This window comes from Chinchilla lanigera, unplaced genomic scaffold (genome assembly GCF_000276665.1).
Source record: "Chinchilla lanigera isolate Chin_1 unplaced genomic scaffold, ChiLan1.0 scaffold00036, whole genome shotgun sequence".
Taxonomy (NCBI): domain Eukaryota; kingdom Metazoa; phylum Chordata; class Mammalia; order Rodentia; family Chinchillidae; genus Chinchilla; species Chinchilla lanigera.
Genome location: NW_004955437.1, coordinates 10,508,298 through 10,535,136, shown reverse-complemented (window position 1 = coordinate 10,535,136; position 26,839 = coordinate 10,508,298). Strand labels below are relative to the sequence as shown.

The window sequence follows — 26,839 nt, the reverse complement described above, 5'->3', positions numbered from 1 at the left end:
CTAGTTCTGCTTTGAATGACTTTTCTTGTTTCTCTCACTGCACTTGGTGTGGGTGGAAGCTCAGCTTAACCCCGGTAACCTCCAGGTAGTACTCTGTTGGGAGGAGTTTAGCTCCCCAGTTTTGCTGTGTTGATGATGCTCCAGCAGTGGATTTGGAGTACCCTCTGGGTCTACTAGATGATGGGAGATCATCCTGCCCAGCTTCTTGGTTCACCATGGGTGGTGAATTAGGCTGCCTTCAGGAATGGACCAGGCAGAGCAGGGGTGGGGGTAGGGGGGTGGTTAGAGTGGAAATGTCAATTCCCCTGTGGAAAGGAAGGGTGGGGGTTTTTTCCATGGTGATAGGCTGGAATAGGGCAGACATTACCAAGAATGTTTTCTGTTGTTGGCTTACTTTTGGGGAGAGAGTGCTTAGCTAGCAGGGAACAGACTTTTTATGGAGGTGCAGTTTTTCTCTGCTTCTTGGTGGTTCTATATTGGAGTCTTCTGAGATACATGGAAAGCAAGAAGGATACCCAAGGGACTCATTACCATGTTCTTCCTCAAATTTGAGGTCCTTAAGCAGCTCACCTTCCTTTTTCTACCTTTCAACATCTTCATCAGCTTCTTTGTTGTATGTCCTGCATTTTCCTCTCTTAAGACCAAGACCAGGGAGCTCTGGGACTTTCCATCTGGATGGAACAAGACATCCTTCAAGATACTGTTCATAGGGGAACACTGGAAAATAAAATTAAATCTTCTCACTTAACTGTGGTGGAATAAATAATACTTGGTGAGAATTTTTCTATGATGATCTTTGATTTCTGCATTGGACTATGATGCATTACTAGCATTTTCCCCCTAGAATCACCAGATTATATTTAATAAAATAAGGACTTCCTATGACCCTTTTTATTGTAGTAAAATATAGCATAATTTACAGTTTAACTATTTTGAGTGTATAATCCAATGGAATTCATTTTACTCACAGTAGTATACAACCGTCAATACTGTTTGCAAAACTTTTTTTTTTAATCAATTTTTTTTTTTAATCTTAGTACTGGGGATTGAACCCAAGGCCTCCAAGCTGAGCTACATCTCTGTCCATTTTTAAATTTTTTATATTGAGACAGGGTCTCATTAAGTTGCCAAACTCAAACTTGCAAACCTTTTGCCTCAGTCTCCATGAGTTCTGGGATTTCAGGTATGCACCACCATTCCCGGCTCTAATAGATTTCATTTTTTTCCAAAGTTTAGATTTCTGGAAAAATGAAAAAGTATATAGTATTGTCATATACTTTATCCCTCCCCAACTTTTCCTTTTTTTGAAAATCTTGCCTTAGTGTCATACATTTGTCACAGTTGATGAGTGAGGTACATTCTGTACATTTTGATAAATGTGTGGTGACATGTATCCAGCATTGTAGTGTCATACAGTGTTGTTTTACTGCCTGAAAAAATTCCGTGCACCTCTTCATCCTTCACTTTCTCTCTTCCCTAGCTCTGGTAACCCTTTGCTACCACTGATCTTGTCACTGTCTCCATAGTTTTGCATAATATCCAGAATGTCATAAAGTTAGGATCAGACAATGTGTAGCCATTGTAAAGTTAGCTTCTTTAATGTCACAGTGTGTATTTATGGCTCTTCAGTGTCTTTCTGGCTTGAGAGCACATTTCTTTTTAACTGCTGAATAATATTTCCCAAAGCTTTCCTATCCCACCAGACACTGTAACTTAAGCAGTCCCTCTGTCCTCTTCTCTGAACTCATGTTTAATCAGTTTTCCTCTTATTCACTCTTAAAAATAATTGATTTTTAAACTGCCTCACATTCTAGATCAGTGATAGCAAACCTTTTAGAACTTTCAGTGATAACAAACAGCCCACTCCTGCATACATGCCATAGATTCACCACCACTGGCCTAGATGTTCTTAGATGTGGAGCATATATTCCAGATTAGCAAGAAAAGGTTAGAGTAATTTATAATTACTTAAATATCCTTATAAAAAGGGAACCAAACTGAGAAAGAAGAGGTTCATCTTTTATTTAAACAAAATGAAAGTGTAACACACATTAGGCTTGTACTTTGTGATGTTAGCATGTCTCCATATGTTATGTTTCTTGATGAAACCAAGGGTCAGAGCAGTGAGTAATCCTGAGCACAAGCATACAGAACTTTCACTGCAGAACCCAGATATATACAACTGGACTCTCATCCACTTCCTACATCATTTAGGAAGAGCTATGCATTGAGACTCTTTCTCAGATTTCTTCCCATTTTGATTTTGAGGTCTAGTTGTTGAAGTGAGTGCCAATGAAAAGTTAGAATCAAGTGGGCACATTTATCCCTCTATGTAGGAAATATTCTGCCAAGCCAGCCATGGTGGCACATGCCTGTAATCCCAGCACTCTGGTAGGCTGGAGCAGGAGGAGCTCAAGTTCCACTACCACCTAGGAAGCCTAGTGAGACCTTGTCTGAAAATAAAAAATAAAGGGTTGGGAATGTAACTCAGTGTAGAGCACCCCTGAGTTCTGTTTCCCCAAAGAAAAAAATTATGCAGTCAGATTTCCAGTCTAATGATTTGGGCTTTCATATGACACACATGTACTATGTTTTAACAAGCATGTATGCACCAGGGACACAAAGAGAAAAAGGCAGAGGCCCATAGAGTGAGTCAAATAATAAAGTTGAGAGTGGCAGTGCAATGTGATCAGTCTGTGATCTACATAATTTTTTTTTTATGTAGTAGGATTGCCTTAATGTTTCCCAGAAAGGGAACAGCTAAACTGAATTTTGTCATTGGCATCAGTAAAGGGATGTTAATGTCTCTGAAGTCTGTCTCTTCCACTTTAAAAGTGCTCCCATGGCCTTTTGTGGTTCTGTTGTCACAGTCCTCTGTAATACACAGAGAGATTGTAAGCCCTAATTGAGAATCTGTGGTTCACAGTTACTGATTTAGAACTACTAAAAACAATCAAACTCCTGTGTAGAAAGCCAGGTGAGAGATGCCAGTGACAGTAACACTGAAAACTAGTTTCTTTTATGTTAAGAGTTTAGCTCTGTAGTTTTCTTTCTTTTAAATTTGTTACATTACATGAGCACTGGTAAAGTAAATAGCCTCTGTCAGGCCCTATAGATGAAATGAAATCATGTTATCATGTTTTTAAAGCACTTAACACAGTGCTGGTATATGCTCATACTGTCAGTTATATTTGTTAATAAGCTGTAGCAAAATTGTGTTTAAACGTGCAAAATACTCGTTGCTTTTTAAAAAAAAATTTAGCTAAATTTGTCCTAAAACTGTTGGGAAAGTGCTCTATTTAAGTTTATGTAGACCTAAAATAATATTTCCAGTAGTTACCATAATTTAAATACATATGCAGAAAGTGAGAATTAAGAAAATTCTTGTTTTGGTAAATAGATATTCAAATAGTGTTTTTCTAAAAATCCACAAAAAATTTATCCAGAGTTTTTGGGTATGTGGTATAAGGATGGTTAGTATTTGATTGTTTATATACACTTTCTCCAATATTTGGAAACCTAGATGTTTTGTGTACATCTGTGTCTCAATTATGTGTTTAGACTGAAGTTTTTGGTAAAGGAATATTTTGTTTCATTGATAACTTTAGATTGGCTACTTTATGTGGAAGAAATGTCAATACAATTGCCCAACTCTTTTTTTCCCTTTTTAGGGGTTTATCTTCACATTTTTTCAGTGGAGGCCTATTTGGGCCCAAACTTAATCATAATGAAGTTGTGATTGCTGGCTTCAAGAAAATAAGATTTTGGAGGAAAAGGGTTGTTACAGGGTATTATAAGGGTAATATTTTTCACATAATAAAAGTAAGAAAATAAATACCCTTTAATGACATTCTATTGGACCTTACCACTTTTCAAAAAACAAACGGAATTTTTGTGAATGTTTTACTGGAAGGAATGATTTTAAATAATCATCTACATTTTGTGACATCTCAGTTTTGGTATTGCATTGGATTATGATCTTCTATCAGTCTTGAAGTGACTTACTGTTCAAGTTGGGGACACTGGTTTGAAAGGTCTCTTCAGTTACAAGCCATAAAAATGCTGTGGTGGTTTTGGGTTTTGGTTAAAAATAGCATGTTCTGATTTCTGTGTAGGTTTTTACATTTATTCAGTGTTGGTATTACCTTTATTTCTAGCAAATATTTCCTAAGGTTATTTTTGTTTTGTAAAAAAGACAGGAAAAGCAAAACTGAGGTTATAAAAATCATATACAAAAATCATATACAATTTAAAACATTAAGGTGTTTGTTATAGAAAGTAATAGAAGAGTAATATTTCTTTTCTCTTTTTGTACTTCTGATAGAACCCTGAGATTAATTAAAGTTAGTGTTTTCATCATCTTAAAGTTCATGCTTAATCTTACATGGATAAAAATGCTTTTCAGAATTTGGACAGGTAATAAAAATTTAAAAACAACAGTAGCTAACACACATATAATACTTTACTATTTACAGATTCTTATGTGTCCAGGATATCCTTTTGTTTTCCTTTGCAAGTTTGGAGGTTTAGTTTCAATACAGGTACATGTGCACATGAACTGCTAATTCATTTTCCTTGTTGCACAGCCTAACCCTGGGATTAGTGGGTCACTGAACCCCTGGGCGTTATGGACTAGGAGGTCCTGGCAGCCACTTGGGTGCATGTGCTATGTTCTCTTGTTGCTCGCATAATCAGTGTTGAGCATCTGAACCAATCCTTAGGTTTTCTCTTCACCCGTATGAAATGTCTCAGGGTTTCCACCATTTACAGTGAACTTTGATGCACCAGTCTGAGTGGTGTCAGGCCAGCTTCTTGGGCTTCTTTTTGGCCATTTTGGGATTCACGAAATGTCCCAGAGTGACCATGGTGCAGAGGAGATGTTGGCCACCTCCACTGGAGCACTGAAGAAGGCTGTGCTTTCCGTCCTCCCCATCCTGTGAAGGGGTTCTGTGATCTAAGGGAGCTAGTGGACTTGTCCTTGTCGTACCTTTTGAGCAACATCACTAAGATGTTAGTTGGGTTTTAGATCCCATATTCTTTTCTACATTCCCCAAGGAAATGTCTTGATTTTGAAATTAACTTTCATAACCATTGGACTCATGATATCATACAATTATTTCGTATGATATTCTTTGCATCTTGGAAGAGAAAATTAACAAAAAGAAGCTATTCTTTCTTTTTGATATTAATAGAAATAACAGTATCTGCAGTTAGGGCTCTATCCTTTATCTTGAAACCGGTATTTGTGCTGCGTCTAGCTTTGCTGTCTGTGCTCGAGATTTCTTCAGCTATTCAGGATCTTTTGTGCTTCCCTATGAATTTTACTATTGTTTAGATCTGTGAATAATATCATTGGTTTTTGATGGGGGTTTCATTGAATCTGTACAACACTTTGAGTAGTTTGGACATTTAAAAAATTTTCTTAGTCCATGTTTTGATTATACTCATTGTGGGAAATTGGTCTGTGTCCATTATACATCTCAATTCTTTTCATGTCCAGGACAATTTCAACAACATTAATTTTTCTGATCTGTGAACATGGGAAGGTCTTTTCATCTTTTAGTGATTCCAGCTTTTTTCATTAGCATTTTGTAATTTTTATTATAGAGGCCTTTTACTTCCTTAGTTAAGTTTATTCCTAGTATTTTACTACTGCTACTACTACTACTACAACTACTATTACTTCTTTTTTGTTGCTGCTATGAATGAGATTGCTTTTATAATTTCTTTTTCAGCAAAGTCATTGTTGGTACTGTATATGGAAAGGCTGTTGATTTTGTATATTGATTTTTGTATCTTTTGTTCTGATAGTCATTTGCTGGAATCTTTAGGTTTCTCTGTGTATAAAATCATATCATCTGCAAACAGGGATTTTTGACTTGTTCCTGTCCCGTTTGGATGCCTTTTCTCCTTCTCTTGCTAAATGTTTCTGGCTAGAGTTTCTACTATATTGAATAAGAGTGATGAGAGTGGACACCCTTGTCTCATTCCTGATTTTGGAGGAAATGCTCTCAGCTTTATCTTACCCTGTTTGATGTTCACTTATTTTCACTGAACTAAATTCATCTATAAGGGATTTGAGGACTTAGTTAGTAGTCATTGAATATAAATACGTCATTTGGCTGGAGAGGGCAGAGAGACTTTTCTACGAAAGAGAGGGGAAATGTATATATGGAAACTAATGAAAATTTTATGTTAATTTTTTGTTCTAATCAGAAAACATTTAAGGTAACACAAAATATGACTTAAAGTTTTTAACTAGCATTAAAGGTTCTATTTGCATCCAGCGTAGGTGAACTCCTAGAGAAGTGGTCAAAAATGATTTTTTCTATTAACCCCAGGGATAATAATAGCACCTTTGTATTAATGAGAATATTGCCAGTATATCCCTTAAAAGGTAGATTTCCTACTTAGATGTCTACCAAGAGTTGTTCTCCAAATTTTAGTCTTTCCTAAATCAAAGTGAGGCAACGATTAGTTTTCTTTGTTGAAAGGAAGGAGTGGGAAGTATCAAAGCAAGCTCCCGGGATCTGATTTCATGTGGAACCATTCCTGTCTCCTGGGGCTGTGCCCAAGAGATCTATTTTGAGCTGCCAGACTATAAAGTCAGTACTTTTATTTATCATCATTTTTATATACAGTACTCTCTTGAACCTTAACTTTTAGAGTTATAAACAAATTATAGTGCAAGCCGTTTATCCTTCTGGACTTTTAACACTTTTAATATATTTTGGCTCAGTCCTTGAAATAATAGGATGAATGTTATTTAGATGTTTAAAGTGTGTTATAAAACTTGTGAGGATATGATCTGATGAACACCCACAGTACAGAACTACTTAAGCCAACTTCTTACTGTTTCATACAAGGAAAGTGAAGTCCAGAAACGTGAACCAATTTGCTGTTGGCAGAGCCCCAAGCAGATCTGCTCTCCCACCTCAAGCCCATGTTTTTTCTCCACTTTATCAAAATTATCTCCTTATTTGGATGTTTATACTGGTACCGGAGAACCCTCTTTTTCTTTTCTCATTTGTTTCAAACTAATGAGATTTTGCTACATAGAATCTTTTACTTCGTGTTGTCATAAATTGTGGTCTTTTGAAATTCTTTTAAAAACTCAGAGCTCCAATAGTAAATTGTAGTCAACTTCAACATAGGGACTAAACATATAATTTTTTTTCAATACTACTATGCAGTGTTTTAATTTTGTTTTTAAATAATAGCACTCAGTAAATATTTGTGAAATGAAGGAGTCATTCTGTTTTGGGATAATGCCCCACCCAGTGCCATATGTACTTGGTTCTTGGCCAGTACTAATGATATTTATTGATTTTGCATATACATTTAATTTTCTACCTTCTGCATTATGTAGAATTTTTATTTTCTTGAATTCTTTGTTTTGTCTGATATGTAATAGCATAGTTGTTTCTGAAAATATGAATGGATTTGAGTAGTAAAAAAGAGTAGTGGATTTAAAGTTAGGCCTAATTTACATCAATAACTTGGACTTAATTTTCCCTTATCTGTAAATTAATAATTTGGGCTAGATTTCAACTTCAAAATTACATAAATATTTTTGTAATTAAAAAGAAAAACATGTAGACTCTTAATTGTAGGTTTCCCTTTTTGCCTCCTTTTTCTTCTCTGATCCATCACAGTTAGACTTCCATACTCATCACTGCACTGAAACCATGTCGAGCTCAGCAGTTACATGGTGTTAACAAGACCAGTTGGGTTTTTTCAGCACCATCAGACTAGCAGTATCTTATATTTAGTTTCCCATCCTTCTCATCTGTCTCTATGCAACTTCCTGAGTAAGTTAAAACATACTGTTGTCTTCTTTTTTGGTGGGGGGCACATAGTGGAGATTGAACCCAGGGCATTTACACAGAACTGCATTCCCAGCCCATTTTAAAATTACTCTTTTAATTTTTTATTTTTTAATTTTGAGACAAGGTTTTGCCAAATTACCTAGGCTGGACTTGAACTTGGGATCATCCTACTTCAGTCTCTGAGTGCTACAATTACAAATATGTGCCACTATCCTAGCTAAAAATTTTTGCTTTATGTCATTTTCATGCCTATCTCCACTGAGTTTCTTCTTACCTAGTTGTGTTTTTGAAAACACAACTGTTGGTGGAGACTGTGAATTAGTATTAGTGTTAAAAAAAAAAAATCTAGAATGAAAAGTATAGAAAATATCAGACATATGTAACGAGGGTGTTATGTAAAACTTTTATTTTAAAGTGCTGCTTGGTGTCTAACAGTATAAGCATATATGAACACCAGGTCATAATACATTTTATTTAGAGTCACATTCAAAAAATGAATGTGAGAATGAATGAATGAATGAATCAGAGATGCTAGAGCTCAGATTTGCTTGTGTGACACTGAAGGTCTTTCACAGTCATGGCTAAGCCTTCCCTTCTACTCAGTTCTCAGGACAGAGCCTTCTTTCTCATCCTGTGCTGGTGCATGTGTGCCCACTGCCCTATGTTCATGGTGTCACTTCACCTGGGAACACCCAGAATATGACCTCCTCTGGACTGGTTTTATCTGAGCCTTGTGAGATCACAGATCCAGGTTCAGAGATTATACATATTAAACAGCAGAACTTTGTACAGGTCTTAGTGATTGACACAATAATCTGGATTTTAAAAAATCCCAGGTTCTGCTTCTCCTGTTAGTCTGAGGACCACATTTGGAGAATCATTGTAAATCCTGCTCCCCTCACAAAGAGCCTTCACAAAAGCTGTTCTCAAATTCTTGGTCCTATCCTAGGCCTCTTGAATCAGCAACTCAGAGTAGGGGCCTATGTTTGTGTTTTAATAATTTCTGTCATGCACAGTAAAGCTAGAGAATTACTGCTTGCCAGAGAATATGGCTTATAGGCTACTGTACCCTTTTGATTCCTTCTTTTTCTTCAGCCAAGTCCAGAAAGAACTTACTCTCACTATAGCTGTTCACTCCATTTCTTTTTCATCGTTAAAATTCCAATAGTGCATCTTCCTATCAAATAATGTCACAACAGTATTTTCTTTCCAGCTTGCTTTCTTCCTTCCCTCTTTTTTCTCTCCTTCCTTTGCTCTCTCATTCACTCTTCCCACGTCACTCTGCTTTAATAACACACATTGTTTTAAGTAGAGAAAATTTGCACTGAGCAAAACAAAATCCTTACTCTCATAGAAATAGCGTTCAATTAATCACAGCACAAAACAAGCAGAATATCTGTCTTCTTTCTTATAAAACATGTTACATAAGTGATGGTAACGTTAAGGTCTTTGGAAAAAGAGAAACAAGCTAGGGACCAAAGAGAGTATTGAGAGATGCTGTTTGGGACAGAACAGTCGGAGCAGGCCTCTCTCAGTAGGTGCCATTGGAACACAGTTCCAAAGGGAGTGAAGGTGCAATATGTGGATGTCTCTGGCAGAAGGAAAGGTGTGATATCACAGCTTCATTCATAAGTCAAACCTGGAAACCACCCAGATCTCCATCAACTGGTGAATGAATAAGCAACCTGTGATACATTCATACGGTGGAATGCTACAGTGGTCACAGTAAAAGCATATGTATCAATATAACTCAAATGCATTATGTTATATGAAAAAGGCCAGATAAAAAAGACTAGATATTTTTTGTATCTTAATCCTGACTTTCTAGAAGATGCAAAGCTGTAGTAATAGAGAACAGATCAGTGATTGTTAGGTATGGAGGACTGGGGAAAAGGGATTGATTAGAAACTTTTGGGATTCATGAGATTATCTATCTTGATTGTGGTAGTATTTATATATCTGTATTCATTTATCAAAAAGTATACATCAGAAAGGGTGGGCTTTACTGTATGGTAAGTTTGACTTTAAAAAATTCTTCGTAAATATCTTAGTATAAAGTATCCCTGAGGCCCCTTGAAATGTGCCATTTTTATCCCTTGACTTGTGGCACGTAGGGCTAAATAATTTCTCAGACAGGATAGGAACAGTTTCAGCTGTGAATAAGTGCACCCAAGCATGGATTGTGGGAGCTCTGCAAAGAAACACTTCCTTGAGTTCCATAAAAATATTTTGAATACCATGATCAGAGATGCAGTTTCATATGATGTGAGAGATAAACCTTAATTTTGCCAGTATTGGATCCAAAACCTGGGTGAAGTTGTTGTTATGTCTCATTAGAGGTTCAATAAGTTGTTTCTCTCAATGTTTTCATCACTCTGTAAAGTTTCCTTAATTTGGCAAGAAAGGAAAAACTAGCCAAAGTCATAAAGATTGGTTCTGTTGTAGAATTTTTCATTAAATACTACAATCCCTAAGGTCTTAAATGTTGAATCTCACCAACAGATGCAGGTGAGCAAAACTTAAATTATAAGATGGATGATACAGCACATGAGGTGAGACAGAAAAAGTTAAGACATACGTACAAAGCTCCCATTCCTTGCTTTTAAAATTGGCCATACTACCAAAATTTACTCTTAAGAAGTTTCTTAACAGGCTCTCTTCCCAGATGTCACTGTTACGAGTTCTAACAGCTTTCCAGGAAAGAGGTTATGTTACCATTTAGTAAGCCCTTTGAGAGCCATGTAGTCAGGTAGAAAGTTCTAAGACAAATTCCAGGAGAGCATTAGACTTTATGCACCTGAAGTAGACATTGTTGCTTGCCATCCTTCCTTTCCTTTATTCTTGTCAGGCATTAGGTTAAACTGTAAAGGAAATGATGACTTTGGCTGGGTTTTAGCAGTACCAGCAGCTATCCACCCATAGCATTTAACTCACTTGGAAAATTCTGGGTTCTGTCTTCTCAGAGATTCTAGTATGCTCCTAACAGTTTAAATTTAAGGCCTTTTGGGAAAAAGTCCATTTTATTATCTTACTAAGATAAATACCTAGGAGTGGGACTGCCAGGTTGCTTAGTCTGTGTTTAACTGTACAAGAAACTGCCCATTTTCCAAAGTGATCATGCAGCATTACCTCCCCTCTAACAGTGCAGGAGAGCTGTACTTACTTTGCATTCTCCCTAGTGCTTGCTGCTGTCAGCCTTTAACATTGTAGCTTTTCCTGCTGGTGTATCACAGTGTGAAAGTGTGGTTTGAATAACTAATGATATTGAGCAGATTATTAGTCATTCAGATACCTTCTTTGTTGAAATATGTGTTTATATCCTCTGCTCAGTTTTTATTGTTGGGTGTGGGGTTTTTGTTCATCATCTTAATGAGTAGTGAGGTTTTCCTGTATATCCTTGACACAAGTCCTGTATCCAGTATGTACTTTACAAAAACAATATTTCCTTCCAGTATGTGGTGTACTTCTTTTCATTCTGGCATGAAAGTTTTATACAACTGAGACTATTTAATATCGTCACAGAGCTCTTCTGGTTCTTCGTTTTCTTTTCTATTTCCTTTGTGTTTCAGTTCACCTGACTTTTAAGTTTATTGATTCTTTCCTTAGCAGATAAACTCATCTAAAGAATTATTGGATCTATTTTTTATTTCTAGAACTTTCACTTAAATTATTTTGGTGTAGGGGGCTATGGTGTATCTTTCTGCTGCAGCCCCTCCTCTGTTTATACATCAGGCATATTTTCACTAGAGCCTTTGTTATGGTTTGTATCTGGATGTCCTCAGAAAACTTCATACAGTCATGGGGAGGGGGTGCTTTTTGGAGTCTAGAATTTGTGATTGATTCATTCTCTAGTGCTGGGATTACAGATGTCGGTGCTACACCCACCCTGGGGTGGGTAGCTTACACACAGTATAAGAGACAGAAAGTCTGCACTCACACTCCCCTCTTTTTGCTTTTGTTGCTTTTGTTGTCTTTGGCTGCCATGAACTGTTGTTTCTCTGCCACATGCCACTTTGCCTTGGAACCAGCTAATTACAGACTGAAACCTCTACAAACTGTGATCTAAATAAACCTTTCCATCCTTAATTTTGGGCATCAGGTATTTTGTCTCAGCAACGAGAGAAAAGAAACCAACACAACATATCATATTAATACTAATTATTTTAAAGCTCCTATGTAATATTTCCAACATCGGCAACATCTCTGATGCAGATAATGCTGTGGGTTGTCAAGTTGATTCTAGTGGGTTGTCAAATTGCTTTTTAATGTTTCTTAATTTTTTTATTGAGGATTCAATATCAATTATAAAATTACAGCATAGATTGGACTAAGTACTATTTACCCCTGGAAATGGGCACCCTCTGGTAAGTGAGAGACTTTGGGTTAGTCAGTGCTAGAGCCTGGTGGGGATTTTGTTGCTCTGTTGGTCTTTCTTGTACTAGACTTCAGTTACTTCTGGTGGAAATGTCCATGACCTGGGCCTTCTATGGCACCTGTGTTGCTGAGGTGTTTTCTCATTCTGTTCAAGTCTGGGTCCAAGTGTTTCCTGCTGCTTTTCCTGTGGCTTAAGCTTTTCCTTAATAGAAAGAGAGAATGGTTAGTCTAGGGAGGAGGGTGAGTTTTATATGTGTGCCACAGAGGCCCATGCTTACCTTTAAAAATTCGTTAAAGCTTTAGGTTTTTCTTCTGCCTGTTTTTATGGTGGTCACTTCTTTCTCCCTTGCTCTATAAGTGATGATACAGTTTATGTATTTATTTCCTCTTGAGAGGTTTTAATTATTCCTTGGAATTTGTTTATTTGGTGTCTTGTAAGTATAGTTCTCTGATGGGCTCTAGAAGAGTTATGGCTTTGTAGATTTTCTGGATGCTTCCCATTTATTCGTGTATTTTAAGGATAGGGTCTCCCTATGTTTCCTAGGCTGGCCTTGAACTCCTGGCCTCAATCCTCCTGCCTCAGGCTCCTGACTGCCCTGGCTCTGGATGTTTCTCATTGTAGAGGTTGGAGAGGGAGAGAAGGAGGGAGGGAGGGAGGGAGGGAGAAAAAGGGAGGGAGGGAGAGAAAATTTATAGTTTTTAAAATAATTTTTGATTTGTAAAATATGAAAAAACTTGGATAAATTTTTATAAAATATGAATCCACAAAGGAATACCTGTTTACAGCAGACTGCCTCAGACTGGCATACAGGTTCCTTTCCTCTGACATTAGGGGAAACTCCCCATCTTTTGTGGGGAGTTTGAGAAGTGCTAAGTCTTATGCTGAATAAGACACAAAGGCAGGGAAACCCACTTAACATAGTGGACACTGGCCCTGCGGGTGGGAAGCTCCGACTCACTTGAGCACTCCTTCCCACATTCCTTCCCCAGCTGCCTCTGTATAGAGGCTGGCAAGGCTGAATGCTGTTGCTTCTTACATTTGTGGTTTTAGGTCTTACAAAGTTGCTAATGAACACTGAACCACACACACACATCTCCTATAAACTACAACCTTAAATCCTGAAAACAACTCATTTTGAGAGATTCTGTTTTCCTTACTTAACAAAAGAGAAACCGAGATTCAAAGTGATAAATGACTTTGAGGCTACACCAGGAAGAGATCCCAGAATTGGGGTTTAGGCCCTGCTGACCTCTGACCTGGAGCTACTTGTCTTACACTGCACTGCCTGCTCCACTGCCTTCTTCTGGCCACCTCCTTGTGGGCTGAGTAGAGGCAGTGGATCTCCTTGTTATCTCTCAACTGGGAGTATGTGTGTATGCAGCCCAGATTTTTCCCTGTTCTGCATGTGTCCATACCGATCATACAAACACTGCAGGTGTCGATAGCAGAGTTGCAAGTAAATTTTACTGAGTGCAGACACACAAGATGAGGTTCTAAAGAATGAGGACCATCTCCTCAGTAGTTAGGGGTGGGTGTGTGACAGAGTTTTGGCTAACGAGAAATAATTAAATATCTGCCAAAGGATTTTACTGTCTTCATAAAAGTGACAAGTGACTGGTGCTGCATCTCTCTTCCTTCTGATGTAGTTTTGATTGGAGCTGGAATGTGTGGCAGTGGTTCTCTGACAGCAAGTGTGAGAATGGAAAGTCAGCAGTAAGGTGGAAGGATGCGGTCCTTTGTTGTGCTCTGGAGCAGCAAATCTATCATAGCAACCACCTGTAGGCAGTGATTTTCGCTGAGAAAATAATCTTCCTCACATTTAAACCACTGTTGGTTAATCTCTTACTTTTAACAGAATGCCTTTTTAATTGATACAGCTAATTATCCTGTTTTTATGTAGGATCTTTTTGTTTGTTTTTCTTCCGGTACTAGAAATTGAACTCACGACCTTGCGCTTGCCAGGCAGGCACTGTGCCACTGAGCTTATCCCCAGCCCCTATGTAGGATCTTTTTGAAAGGGAAAATTAACATATTTAATAGCAGTTGATTGTGCTTAGCACTGTGTATGTAATATATAGAGTTTCGCTGTGCAGTTCAAACTCACTTTGTGGCCCAGGTTAGAGTGCTGGGATTACAGACCGTGTGCCACCATGCCTGGCCATAGAGGTTTATTTTAACTGGATCTCTTCATGGCCAGATTTAGTTCACATCTGCTAAGTAAGGTGCAGCTTTTAGTTCACTACTTTTGGTAATCACAAATAATAGTATAATTAGAAGCAAAATGATTTGTACCAATTTGAGCTTTGACTTTGGTGGCGTATTTCTGTGACTGATTAGTAATTTAGTGCAAAGCTTAATAAGTTGTTTCCACTTAACTCTGTAGTTTATGTAAAAAGATTGTAAATTATAGGGAATGGTCCTCAAGAGATCTGTATTGCTGTTTTAGATCTGTCATCTCAGTTCTGCCCCAATGTACTGTATGTATTCTATCATTTCATAGGTCATAAAAAGATTATTCTGTACTCCCTTTTCAGGTAGGTATTAAAACAAAATAAATGTAAGTTCATATTCTAACCATCCATGAAGATAGTCTTTGGGATATACCCCAGTCTTTCACTCCTTGGCTGGTAAGATGATTTATATTTAAATGAAATCTCTCCTTTTACTTAACATCAGTTACTCATTAGTTTTCTTTGATTATAGATAGTTCATTATTTGTGAACTGCATCGTACCTATCACTGAGCACGCGTCATGATTCCTGGAAAAGACTGAGCCTCAAGGCACTTGGAGTCCATTGCTGGCGCTCTCTGTCTCTTGAATTACCTTGGCAAAACCTCAGATAAGACTGTAAACACCTTAAAGTCAGGAGCCTCAAGGTGGTTGTTCTTTATATCTTCACCCTCTATCACAGGGCTTTATCACAGGAAGATTCATACTTCTTAAGTCTTATTAATTTGGATATTATTTTGTTTTTTAAATGAGTCATTAACTTACAGTCAGGTTATGTAATAGATAATTTTGGAAACTCTGATTTGTAAAGCAGTAGTCAGAGATCCCACTTATTGCTGTGGATAGGGTTGGTAAAAATAAAATATATCCGTAGCCTTTAAAAACCAGCTGTGGTATTATTTTTGTTCCACGTTTTTTGTTTTCTTTTTTAAACATGTTCTGAAGAGTTGCGTACATTCCTGTAATACTGTACCATGGTTGTTAGGAAGTCTTTACTTAGTACTTGCTATGTTTAAGAGACTGCCTGTAGTATACAAAGGAAACAAAAGTAACTGTAGTCCTACTGGTTTTATTGCGTTGTTGAGTGATAACTAGTATAAATGAAATCTCTAGTATAGAATTAACTAGTATAGAAGTAGTATACAAAGTACCATTTAAGTAGTACAAAATAAAGTACTTGTGATGCTGAAAAAATCTGAAAGTATAATAATATAGTAGATCTTTATTAATCAAATGTATACTGATTGCCAGTTGTGGTCAGCCCGCCGCCAACACAGGTTTTCCATATACTGTCTACTGAGTGTTAGCAGCTTTCCAGTATGAGGAGAAGTCAAGGTCAATTAAGACTATTGATGGCTTCAGGGAGCTCTGATCAAGTACAGTTGCCTTTAAAGAGTGCCTCTAACACTTTCAAATACATTTTTAAAAAAATGCAGTCTGTCAGGGTCCTACCCTAGTTTGCTGTAGAGAAGGAAGGATGCAGTAGAAGTTCAGACAGTGAAGACCATTTTTAGTGTCTGTGCTGTTAGAGATTTCTGCTGTAAAAATGCTATGGTCTGCCTAGAGCTTAGGTCTTCAGAGGTGGCTGCAGTCAACCAAAAGTTTATCATGTGGCTATAGACTACTATTCTTCTGAGGCCCAAGTTTTAATTTTATAGCTAAATCCAAGTAATACTTCCTTCTGGACACTATAATTTATTTATCAGTTAAACTTTATCCTATTTAAAGCCTGGAAATTTTCTGGAGTGGTAAAAAGATTTTATAGAAATAGCTTCTTATCAAGATGTAGAATAAAGCTATTCATGGCGGTATATACCTGTAATCCCAGCACTTGGGAGGCTGAGGCAGGGGGATCTCCATGAGTTCAAGGCCAGTGTGAAGTACATAGTGAGATGCTGTCTCAAAAAAAAAAAAAAAACCTTTGGATATCTATATTTGACTTTGGGTAACAAATTGTATCTACTATAAATATTGTTTGTATAACTAGCTTTCTATGTTTACTAATTGATTTCCTTTATACTTCAATATTCTGTTCAATTCTATTCAATATTCTACTTCATATTCTACTTTTCTCATATAGACATACAAATTTTAGGTTTTTTTATTCAATCCAGTGTGCATCTCCGTAGGAATGTTATAATTCTCTTATGTATAAAAATGTTTTTAGCAACTAAAACTATTTTTTTTTGTTTCAGGTTTTGCTGTGGTTGCAGAATCAGTATGTGTTGTACTCATTCATTTTTATGGAAAATCTTTATATATCTCCAGATTACAGAAATAATGCTTATGGTTTTAATCATTAATTTTAGACTCATTTTCAAGAAAATATTTGGTAGTGCATTTAAAATGTTTTAAATTCCAAAGCCCTCTATTGTGCCACTTCTCAAAATATTTGGCATACATCCATCTTTTTGTGACATCCCTTTGAACATTAAAAAAAAAATACTGTTCACTGCCTTGTTTGGAGACTTGCTTCATGTTAATAATTTTTCAAAATAAACTGTATTATATTATTTATATTAAAATACATATATTGTATTTTAGTTGACAAGAAAATAAGTGTCAGTCACATCTCAGTCTGACAAATGGCTGTTTAAGAGAAACATTGGTACCCTTGTTAATGACCTTGGTTTAAATAATTTGAGAAAGTACATGCCATGCTTTATAATAGCAACTGTGGTACCTACTTTCAAATGGTGTTTTAAAGTAGTTTCATTTCTCTGATGGCTGTACCATAAATGAATGCTTTTGCCCCATGTTTTTGTGTTGTGGTTGTTGTTGTTGTTAGCTTATAACCCATCATTAATCTGAGGGATCGTGAACTCTGTTGTATTATTTCTTTGGGTGTGGAGGTGGGTGTGTTTTAACCATGGTTTCCAGTTTCTACTCTCAAGAAAAAAGCTAGAACTGAAAATTATTTTTTTAAAGTTTTATGATTTAAATGAAATGTATTACTATTTTACTCTCAGAATTTTCCTTTCGTTTCTTAAACAGAAAGTAAAGTAAGATCAACCACCAACAACAAAGTAAGAAGCTAATTTAAAATGGATCTGCTCAGTAGAAGAGCACATTGTCCTTGAATGTTAAAGGCTTGACTACCTGCACAGGTGCCTGGACAGCTAGACAGTTTAGTTCTTTGGTGGGAGTGAGAGGGTGCAGATGTAGGCATATGACTGTAACACAACTGCGTAGATTTTTTTATATACACCGTTACAGATTCTATTTTTTAATGTGGCAAGAGTGATAGACATTCAGGAGAGTTGAGAGGTGCATTTTTTGCCATTTTGATTTGAACCCATTTGCTCTTACTTCTTTGCGCTTGAAACGCCACTTTTCCCTACTGAAGAGAACCTTACTTACTGGAACCATCTACCTCAGGGTAGTTGGTAGTGGATGTCTGTTGTTGTTTTCCTCATTATCTACATATTCCTAGTGGCAAGTGCTAACAGAATTTACTTATATCAAGATATGAGCTCAAATGCAGCTCCTTCATGGTATAAAACAGGTGATGGTGCACAATGGGAGTACTTCTGGAATGCTTTCATGTACCATAATAGCAATAATCATACAAGAAAGTGACTGTTAACCAGTAAATACATGGAACTAACCTCAAACTCAGGATACCTACCCCCTATCCATTCTCCCCTTAGCAAGACTACCAAAATACCTATTCTAGAAAAGTATTCTCCTTCATAGAGTTCAGGTATTCAGAGCTGGCTATCGTCAGTTCTGATAATGATCTGGAATAGAGATTCTCATTCTTCATTAAATTATTTCTTTATATTTCTTACTGAAAAATTTAAAAGTATTTTTAGAAGTTATTCTAAAAATTATTTGGATTGAAAGTGAAACTTGTTTTTTTCTGGTACCGGAAAATCGAACTCACAACGTTGTGCTTGCCAGGCAGGCACTGTGCCACTGAGCTATTTCCCCAGCCCCTAAAAGTGAAACTTTATCATTCTAAAATACGTAGTTCAAGAAAAAGCCAAGACTTTTTGTATATTATTTATTAATTGCTGCACACCTGTTTATAATTACTGCCACTGGATTGAAGCATTAAAGAACACTTTTTGTGTGTTGATAAAATTATTTTAATACTGTACTTTCTTTGGGTTGACAAATGAATATTACAAAGGTGGTATTAATTTAACCATTTTAATAACTAAAGATTCCAGAAACTTTTTGGAATCATACTTACCATCTGAGTACCAGAACAGATCACAAAGAAGGGAGGAGGATAGGATTTTGAACCATGTGCTGGTCATTGAGCTGATGCCTTAAAACCTGATGGCAGGGTTATCTGACAAGTGTTTGCATTGAGCCTATTGACCATCCTAGAACTCAGGAAGGATGCAGCAGTTTTGTTAGTTAAAAGCACTATACAAATGTTGAGGATGTCTGTGTGACATTAAGGGATTGAAAAGGTTTTGTCATCCTGTGATAAGAGCAGAACCAGGTGGCTGTACTCTGTGGCTTAGGATGTGGGTTTCAGTGGTTCTGCCAGTTATAGGCACCGAGGGAAACAAGTTACGTATGCAAAATGAGCTATGTTTTTCAGCTCCCTGAAGCTTGGTAGCATATTGACCATAGAATCTTGGCCATGTTTTTGTTTCAAGCTTTTTTTTTTTTTTAATTCTTTAGTGGTTAGATGGGTCATGCTGAGGACTTAGGTGAAAGTCATGCGTTTGGCTTTATTCTTATTGAATGTGACTGTCAATTGGATTCTTCATCATGAAGAATTTAAAATTTAAAATTTAAAATTATTAATTTAAAATTATTTCTAAATTAACTGGAAAGCCCTTAGGTTACACTGAATATGTCTTATTATTTTGAATAACTATATATATATGTATATATATATATATATATAGTTTTTGTTTTGTTTTGTTTTAATCAGGGCCTCACTATATAGTTTATGCTGGTCTTGAACTTACTGTGTAACCCAGGCTGGCCTCAAACTCATGGTGATCTTTCAGCCTCAAGCTCCAAAGTGCTAGGATTACAGGTGTGCACCACCATGGCTGAAAAATTTTCAATTTCATTACATAAGAGACAGATTTTAAGCATTTAAAGTATTTTTATTTTAATATAGCCATTCTAGTAAGGGTAAACATTGGGAACTCTATTCCCTTTACCCTATTTGGGTTTTCTTATGAGACTTTATTAAAATAAAATTCAGGTTGAAAGAAAAACCGAAAAGGATATTTTAAAAATCTTTGGGCTAAATAGTCTTTTTTTTTTTTTTTTTTTTTTTTTAAACAGTAGTGAGGTTTGAACTTAGGGCTTTTACACTGAGCTACATCCCCAACCCTTTTGAGGCTGTGCTTGAGCTTGTCAGCCTTCTGCCTCAGCCTCCCTGAGTACTGAAATTGCAGGCATGGCAAGTAAACTTTTAAAATCTATTTTAATTATGGAATTGTGGACTGGAAAGTTAAACAGTATATCACTTTGTGAAGGTTTAGCATTATCTTTTGACCTGTGTTTGGTAACAGATGTATGCAGTTATTACCTATTTAATGTTAATAATGTATGAAAATTTTTAATACATGTAGTAATGTTTCTTTTCATTGTTCCATTATTTCTTGTACTGTACTATGAAGAATTCTTTTAAGAGTATGAGAAATATTCTAGTGTTATCCTTAGCAGCTAACTAATTTCTACTGTTACTGTTTGTGTCCCCTTAAAGGACTAATTCATTCAGCAGATTTTGTTGTGTACCTACCCTGTCTCAGGCCTTGTTGTAGCCCCAGGGGTAGTGAGCAAGACAAAATTTCTGTTCTCAGAGGTAGACAGCAAACACTCTAACAATAAAAGAAAGTGGGGAAAAAGAATACAATATGATAGAAGCTGATCATTTTGTTATCACAGTCCTAGACTAGGGCTTTCCAGCCGCTTGCTTCAGACAACATGAAAATAATGGTGAAAGTAGGAAAGAAATTTATAGCTACAGTGGGAAGACAAGGGGGATCCAGCATCCTCAACACAGCCTCCAGGAGTACTGATATGAGCTTCCGCTTTAAATAGGGGAAAATGAGGCACAGAGCAGAAGGTATGTTTAGTTAAGTCGTCTTGGTCACAACCCTGGTCTCAAGGGTCATTATCACAGTAGTTCTGGTTCTTCCAGGCTGTAGAAGTTGTGTTGCTAGAGGAGGGCAGTTTGGTTCACATAAGGTGATGCCTGCTGCTTAGGGGGTAACCTCATCACAGAGCGATGGGCCTGCAAAAACTGTGCTGTTTTGGGAAAAGTACAGGGCAAGTACTGGAGATTTTTAAGTGCAGCATAAAGGGCATCTAGAACAGCATGTTGTTAAGGCATTTGAGGATCTGCTGATTATGATGTCCACGCAAATGATGAAAATACCTTAGTGAGTCACATCTTGGCATGTTCAGCCTTGAAAAGGATGATGTTTATCAACTTTAGGTGAACATTCCATAACTGATTAACATACCTATACCAAGTGGGAAATCTGGCCTGAAGTTTAAGGGAATAAAGGAGATAGATATAAAAGGAAGGGAAGATGTGAAGCTTTTATCCTGCTCTTCAGAGGCCTGTTGGGCATCTGGGGGCCCAAGCAGTTCTAAGTCCCTGTTACGTTTTCAGTAGGATGACCAAGAAGGCCAGCCTCAAAGGGAATAGTTGAGCAGAAATTTGAGTGAATCTGTGCCCCCTTGTCTGGGGAAAGAACAATTCTATCTGAAAGAATAGCAAATATAAACACCTTTGGATGGGAATGTATTTGTGGGCTTAGGGAACAGCCTGAAGGCAGTTTGTAAGGGTAGAAAGAAAGTAGTAAATGAAGACAAGAAATACGACATGGTCAGGAGTTGGGATTTTATTTAAATGTATATATTTTCTTAACTAGAAGGTTTTGATTAGGAAGATATGACTACTTTCAAAAGTATTACACCAGCTGCTATGTGGAGAAAAGACTTCAGATGGAGCAAAGGTGAAAGGCGAGAACCAGAGAGAGGGCTGCTAGAATAGACATAGTAGAAATGACTGCAGGTTGGAGTAGGAAATTAGTCTCAACTCAGATTCTGGAAATATTTTGAAGGTAGCTGGCAATATTTTATAGTAAATCATATATGAAGCACAAAAGAGAAGTTAGAGGTTAATCGAAGACCTTCAGGCTGAAGTTGGGTGATTGATGGTGCCAGTAAGCTAGTGAAGGGATAAACTTAGGAAAAAAAATTAGAATTTGACAGTGGATATGTTCTGTTTGTGATGCTAGGTTAGCAATTGGATTGGAGAGTTTGAAATTCTCAGGAAAAGCCAGGACAAATATTTAGACTCAGTTGGCAGGTAAAATTTAAATCCTTGGGACTAGATGAGATCACCTAGGTAATGAGAAGTTGGTCTGAGAACTGAGCCCTGAGGCATAAATTAGTGTTTCAAGAAAAGAAAGAACCCATCAAAGAAACTGAGATGTTGCCACTGTGATAGGAGAAAACCAGAAGAGGATGATATTAGGAAGAAGCTGAGGGTCTTCGTCCAGGGACTAACTAGCTAGCATATTGATAGACAGTAGTTTACTTTTCTACAAAATAAAATTGATATGAATTGATGCTAATTTTAAATACACATTAATTAGAATACAGTTAAAGTTATAGGTTAGAATTATGGTTTAACTTTCACATTTATCTTCAAAATCTACTACCATTGTTTTAAAAGTAACTAAAGTTAACAACTTCCCTTTCATAAAGGCCTGACTTCAGCATTTCTTTGCCTAACTCCTGGAATCTAGTATTCTGGTTTCTGTGTATTACTCTCAGTGTGCATATGTCTGTGTGCATGCAAGTGTGTCTCTCTCAGTATGTGTATGTATAAATATAAATGCATATGCACATGACTAAACATTTCCAAGAATGTATACAAGCAGTGTTAGGTACAGATAATCTGAAAATGCTTTTGTCAGTATAAATGCTGTCAAATAGTATATGGGCTCTTACTCTTGTTTTATTTTGCTTTAGTGAGGATATTTAATAATAAATTTAAAATTAGTAAGTTAGAATAATTTTGCCCCTGCACTGAATTGTAAACTCTAAATGAAAATTTAAAGACATGTAAGTACTAAGATTTATTGAAAATTAGTTTGAGCTCATTTAGTTTATTCTATGGATACCCACTTTGCACTTTTAAAATACTCTGTTCAGAAGTTCTTTTTTCGTTTAAGTAGTGTTATGAAAAAATGAAGGTTGGAAAAATATGTGTGAAATCTTTCTCTTTGAATCTCAGAAAGTTACTTTGCTGACTAGTTAAAGTTACTTTGCTGACTCGTGGCTTTGCTGCTGAGTTCTTTGAAAGCAGATTAAAGATCACGATTCTGAATTTAGATTATACTTAATACTGATGGCTTAGAGAAAAATGTCTCATTTTTTTCATCTTTGTCCTCAGAGCTTGACCAGCAGACTCCAGGTATTTTTTAAAAATATGTTTTTATGTATATTATATGACAGTTTTAGTAAAATAAAAAGTTCAGACTCATCATGTGTTTAACCACACATTTGCATGTCTGTCTAACTAATGTTCAGTTAAGACTTGACAGAAATTTTAGGGACCCATATGTGCAATGTTCTCTTTGAGAACAAACTAAAACTTTGAGCTTTTAGTATTTAAAATGTGTGCTTTTTTACATATTCTGATTTGATTTTTGATTTACAAGTACCTCCTGGAATCTTAAACTCTAGTTGTACACACTTAGCATTACTCTTAGGAGTCCTTAAAAAACCTGATGCCATCGTGCCAAATTCTCAGATTCTGCTTCAGTTTGCCTGAGATAGAACCCACACATTTTTCCCAAGTTCTTCAGGGAATTTTAACATTCAGTCAATGTGTTTCACTGTGTGAAAGTCATAATTTATAGTATCATGCTGTCTGAATAAAAAACAGAAAAGTTACTAAGATCCTCCACTAATAGTTTGGCTAAATAATAGATGTACAGTACCTGGAACTTTTTCCTACTTTTTTGTTCAATTAACATTTTTTAGACATTGATTAATATTGGTAGTTGTTCCTTAGTTTACCCTTGCTTTGGTTTCTGGTTTACAGTAGATACAAAGACATGTGTCTATTTTACATAATTCAGCTTTTTATAAGGATTATATGTGACCCAGCTTTTCTTCTATTTAAGCATCAGAGAGGTAATTTTAAAACCATTTTTGCACCTATTTCTCTCAGATGATCCCTTCTTTCTCTTAGGAGATCCCTGGTAATGGGAAAATTGTATTGAAATCTTGAGGATTTTAGGGGTGGATTTGCTTTCCATTATTAACTTGCTGCTATAGACTATACATGGTGGAAGCAGAATTTAAGTGTGCAAATTTTCTACCTGAATTATTAAATTCTTGTTGTCTTTTTTTTAAATTTGGATTTTCCTTTTAACTGTAGTAGGTCACAGGTTATAATTTACAGACAATAATCTGAGTGAAAAATGGCAGTGAAGCCTACTTCTAGTATTGATAATGTTGATCATTTGTAACTTATGTATGGTTATTTTCTGTGTAGGTAATTTTGTTATATCAACATATATTTGTCACAGAGAGGTGCGAGTAATATTTTGAAGCCACAACTACTATATACTAATATGGTTTAATGTCCCAGCAGTTAATGTAAGTGGGAACTGGAGCTTTAAAATGTCCAGAAATGCATTGTATGCTAAACGTTTGGAATGACTACATGAGTAAAGATGGGAGGCCCTAAAGCATGGGCAATAAAATTGGGAAACCTGTGTATTACTCCACTACTTAAAATCATTTCTGATTTACTGTTAACATATCTGAGATATGTAAATTATCCTGAAAATAAGCATGCTGTACAAAATCTCACAAAGAAAACCAGAGGATTTGGGAAAATGAGTGATACATTTTGGGAAAAGGGAATTAAAAAGGACCAAGATGTGAATGTATTCATTATGTATCATAAACATGTACTAATAAGAAAAACTTAAAAAACCCAGACTTGTGATACATTTTTAAAAATTAACTATAAATGCTAATAAATAAATATTGCAACACCGTCTGACATTTTATGTTGAAAAAGACCTGAATTATTCATTTGTAGAAGTGGGTGCAGGAAAGGTTGCAGCTTGTGAATTGTGAAGTGATAGGAGAGGGTTATTTGGACTCAGAGGGAAGGTAGCAATAGCAGGTGTGAGTGGTGAATTGGGATAGGTGGTAGATGGGTAGATGTGTTTCCTGGGTACTCCTGTAGTATTCCTTCTCAGTTGGTTCAATTTTCTGCATTTCCTTCATGTTTCTTGTGGATAGATCACCCATAAGCTAATAGAAAATTAAGAGCTAAGCTTACATTCTTCCCTGATGTATTAATTTGGTTGGAATTTGCACTTTCAAAATGAGTGAATTGTAGCATTAATTTTTTACCATCTACTGACATTTGGCACATTATTTAACGTCTCAGAGCCTTGATTTTTTTCATGTGTAAAATAGGTATAGGAGTATGAACTTTATGGAGATGGGGGAGTTAAGTAAATGTATGCAAACTTAGAATAGAAGGTGATACATATTGGTTAAAAATGAAACTACTGTCTCATCCAGAGAAATAAAAATGCAAAAACATGTTTTGTGATTTTTTTTCTCTGGGTATGTTATGTATTCTAGAACTAATTTTTTATAGTTTAATTCTCTGCAGTTCACTTCCTTGTTATCAGCAACATTACCTTGCCGTTTACCTATGGACTACATAATAGAAAATTAACCTCTGATTTGTGCTTATTTTTCCCGTGATGCATTTTGATATTAAAATGGTATAATTATTTAACTGCTAGCTGGCACTATTTGTTTCATCTTTCTTTTTCCCTTACTTCCATGGTCCTTAATCTTTCATCTTTAGTATTGCCATGATAGAGTGAAATTTCCATCTTCTTAGCCCTAAAATGTGTATTGCCTTCTGCACTGGTCCAGCTCGCCCATCCTTTATACCACTGCCAAAGTGGCAAAGCAGTGGAGCCATTTCCTTGCTTAGAATTCTCACTCTACTATCTCCTCCTGGACACCATGCACTGCAGCCATCCTAATTGATCAGATTCTGGAGGTATGGGAATGCATACCTGTCTAGTCTAGACCTATCCATCTTCTCAGGGTATATACTACCTACAACAACTCATACACTCTGTAGTAATTTTTTCCCACCTTTATGGCTTCACCAAAGTGTAAGTCCTTTGTGCTCAGAGATCTTGTGCTTTATGGTTATCCCCTGGTTGATCATGTACTAGATGTTCAGTAAAACATTATCAAAGGCAGGGAAGGAAGAGTGAGCAAAATGTAGATTAAAATTTTTTTTAAAAAATAGCACCTAGGATTCATGTTAATGAATTACTCTAGGTTTTGTCACTTGTCATTTAAGATTTGAAAGTATTTTAAATATCTCTGCAGTATAAGGTAGTGGTTGAGAACACAGTCTCTCAAGCTAGAGGTAGACTGTCTCGGCTCAGCTGCTTAAACTTAGATAATTTACCAGTCTATGAGTGCCATAGTTTCTTAATTTGTAAAATGAGAATAATAATAATATTTATTTCATAGGCTGGTTGTGGTAATTAAATGAACTGTTACTGGTAAAGTGTTTAGAATGTTTCTGGCACATGGTCAGTACTCAATTAATGTTAGTTAAAGTTACTGTTCTCATTTATTGTCTTGGGTATAGCTACCTCTACTGAGCCAAATGAGCCTAATGGTATAAACTGCTTTAAAGTTTAAGAACTTTTCCCTTCCCTAACTCTGTAGAGCATCTTTCTTCACCACATTCTTCCCTGGTTACTTATGATATAATGCCTCTTTTCAACTGAACAAAAAATCTGGAAAGCTTAAGGTGTCAGTCAGTGATAAAATTTAGTCAAGACTTATTGCAGTTCATCCAGGTTTGGTGTTGTAAAGGCAGACCAGCTTTTGTATTAATCATTTTGTATTAATCATTACATTTGTGTTCTTGCTACTTGAGTTACATGTTAACCTGTTTAGCTCCTAATAGTTACTTAGCTGTTAAAATGAGTAAGAAACAATAACAGACATTTTTAAAATGTCAGAAACCTTGGTGAATAATAATTGTTAAATATAATGAAGGTTGCTTTATAAAATTAGAAAAAAATTATCCTGTGTTTTTATTGCAAGTTGTTTCTATTTTTAAAGTGTAATTTCCTTGAATAATATGCTTTTAAGTCATTAGATTTTACTTCTACCCTTATAAGAATAACATAGAGGCCTTTCTCTGAATGATATGACTTTGACAACAGTCCGATTAAAGGGGGAAGACTTCACACTGTGTTTATGTGCTTTAATTAGGCATCTTTCCTTTAGAAATGTATTAAGATAAAAATAGCACCTATTTTCTGACACTAGAATTGAAATTGTAGTGTTGCAGTAATAATGCTCTTGACATTTTTTGCTTAGTTT

At 36.1% G+C, this 26,839-nt stretch overlaps 1 protein-coding gene across 25 annotated transcripts in view; it reads left to right on the top strand.

Moving 5' to 3' along the window:
* Nucleotides 1-26,839, top strand: part of Supt3h (suppressor of Ty 3 homolog (S. cerevisiae)) — a 441,758-nt gene that overhangs the window by 114,423 nt on the left and 300,496 nt on the right. The window contains exon 1 of one of the 25 annotated variants that reach the window (XM_013516860.1): nt 16,630-16,652. The exons of 23 other annotated variants lie outside the window; for them this stretch is intronic. The gene's annotated coding sequence lies outside the window, so the exon portion shown is untranslated. Of the gene's footprint in view, nt 1-16,629; nt 16,653-17,428; nt 17,542-26,839 lie in introns of those variants that run through there. One more of the 25 variants, XM_013516865.1, reaches the window with a different exon arrangement.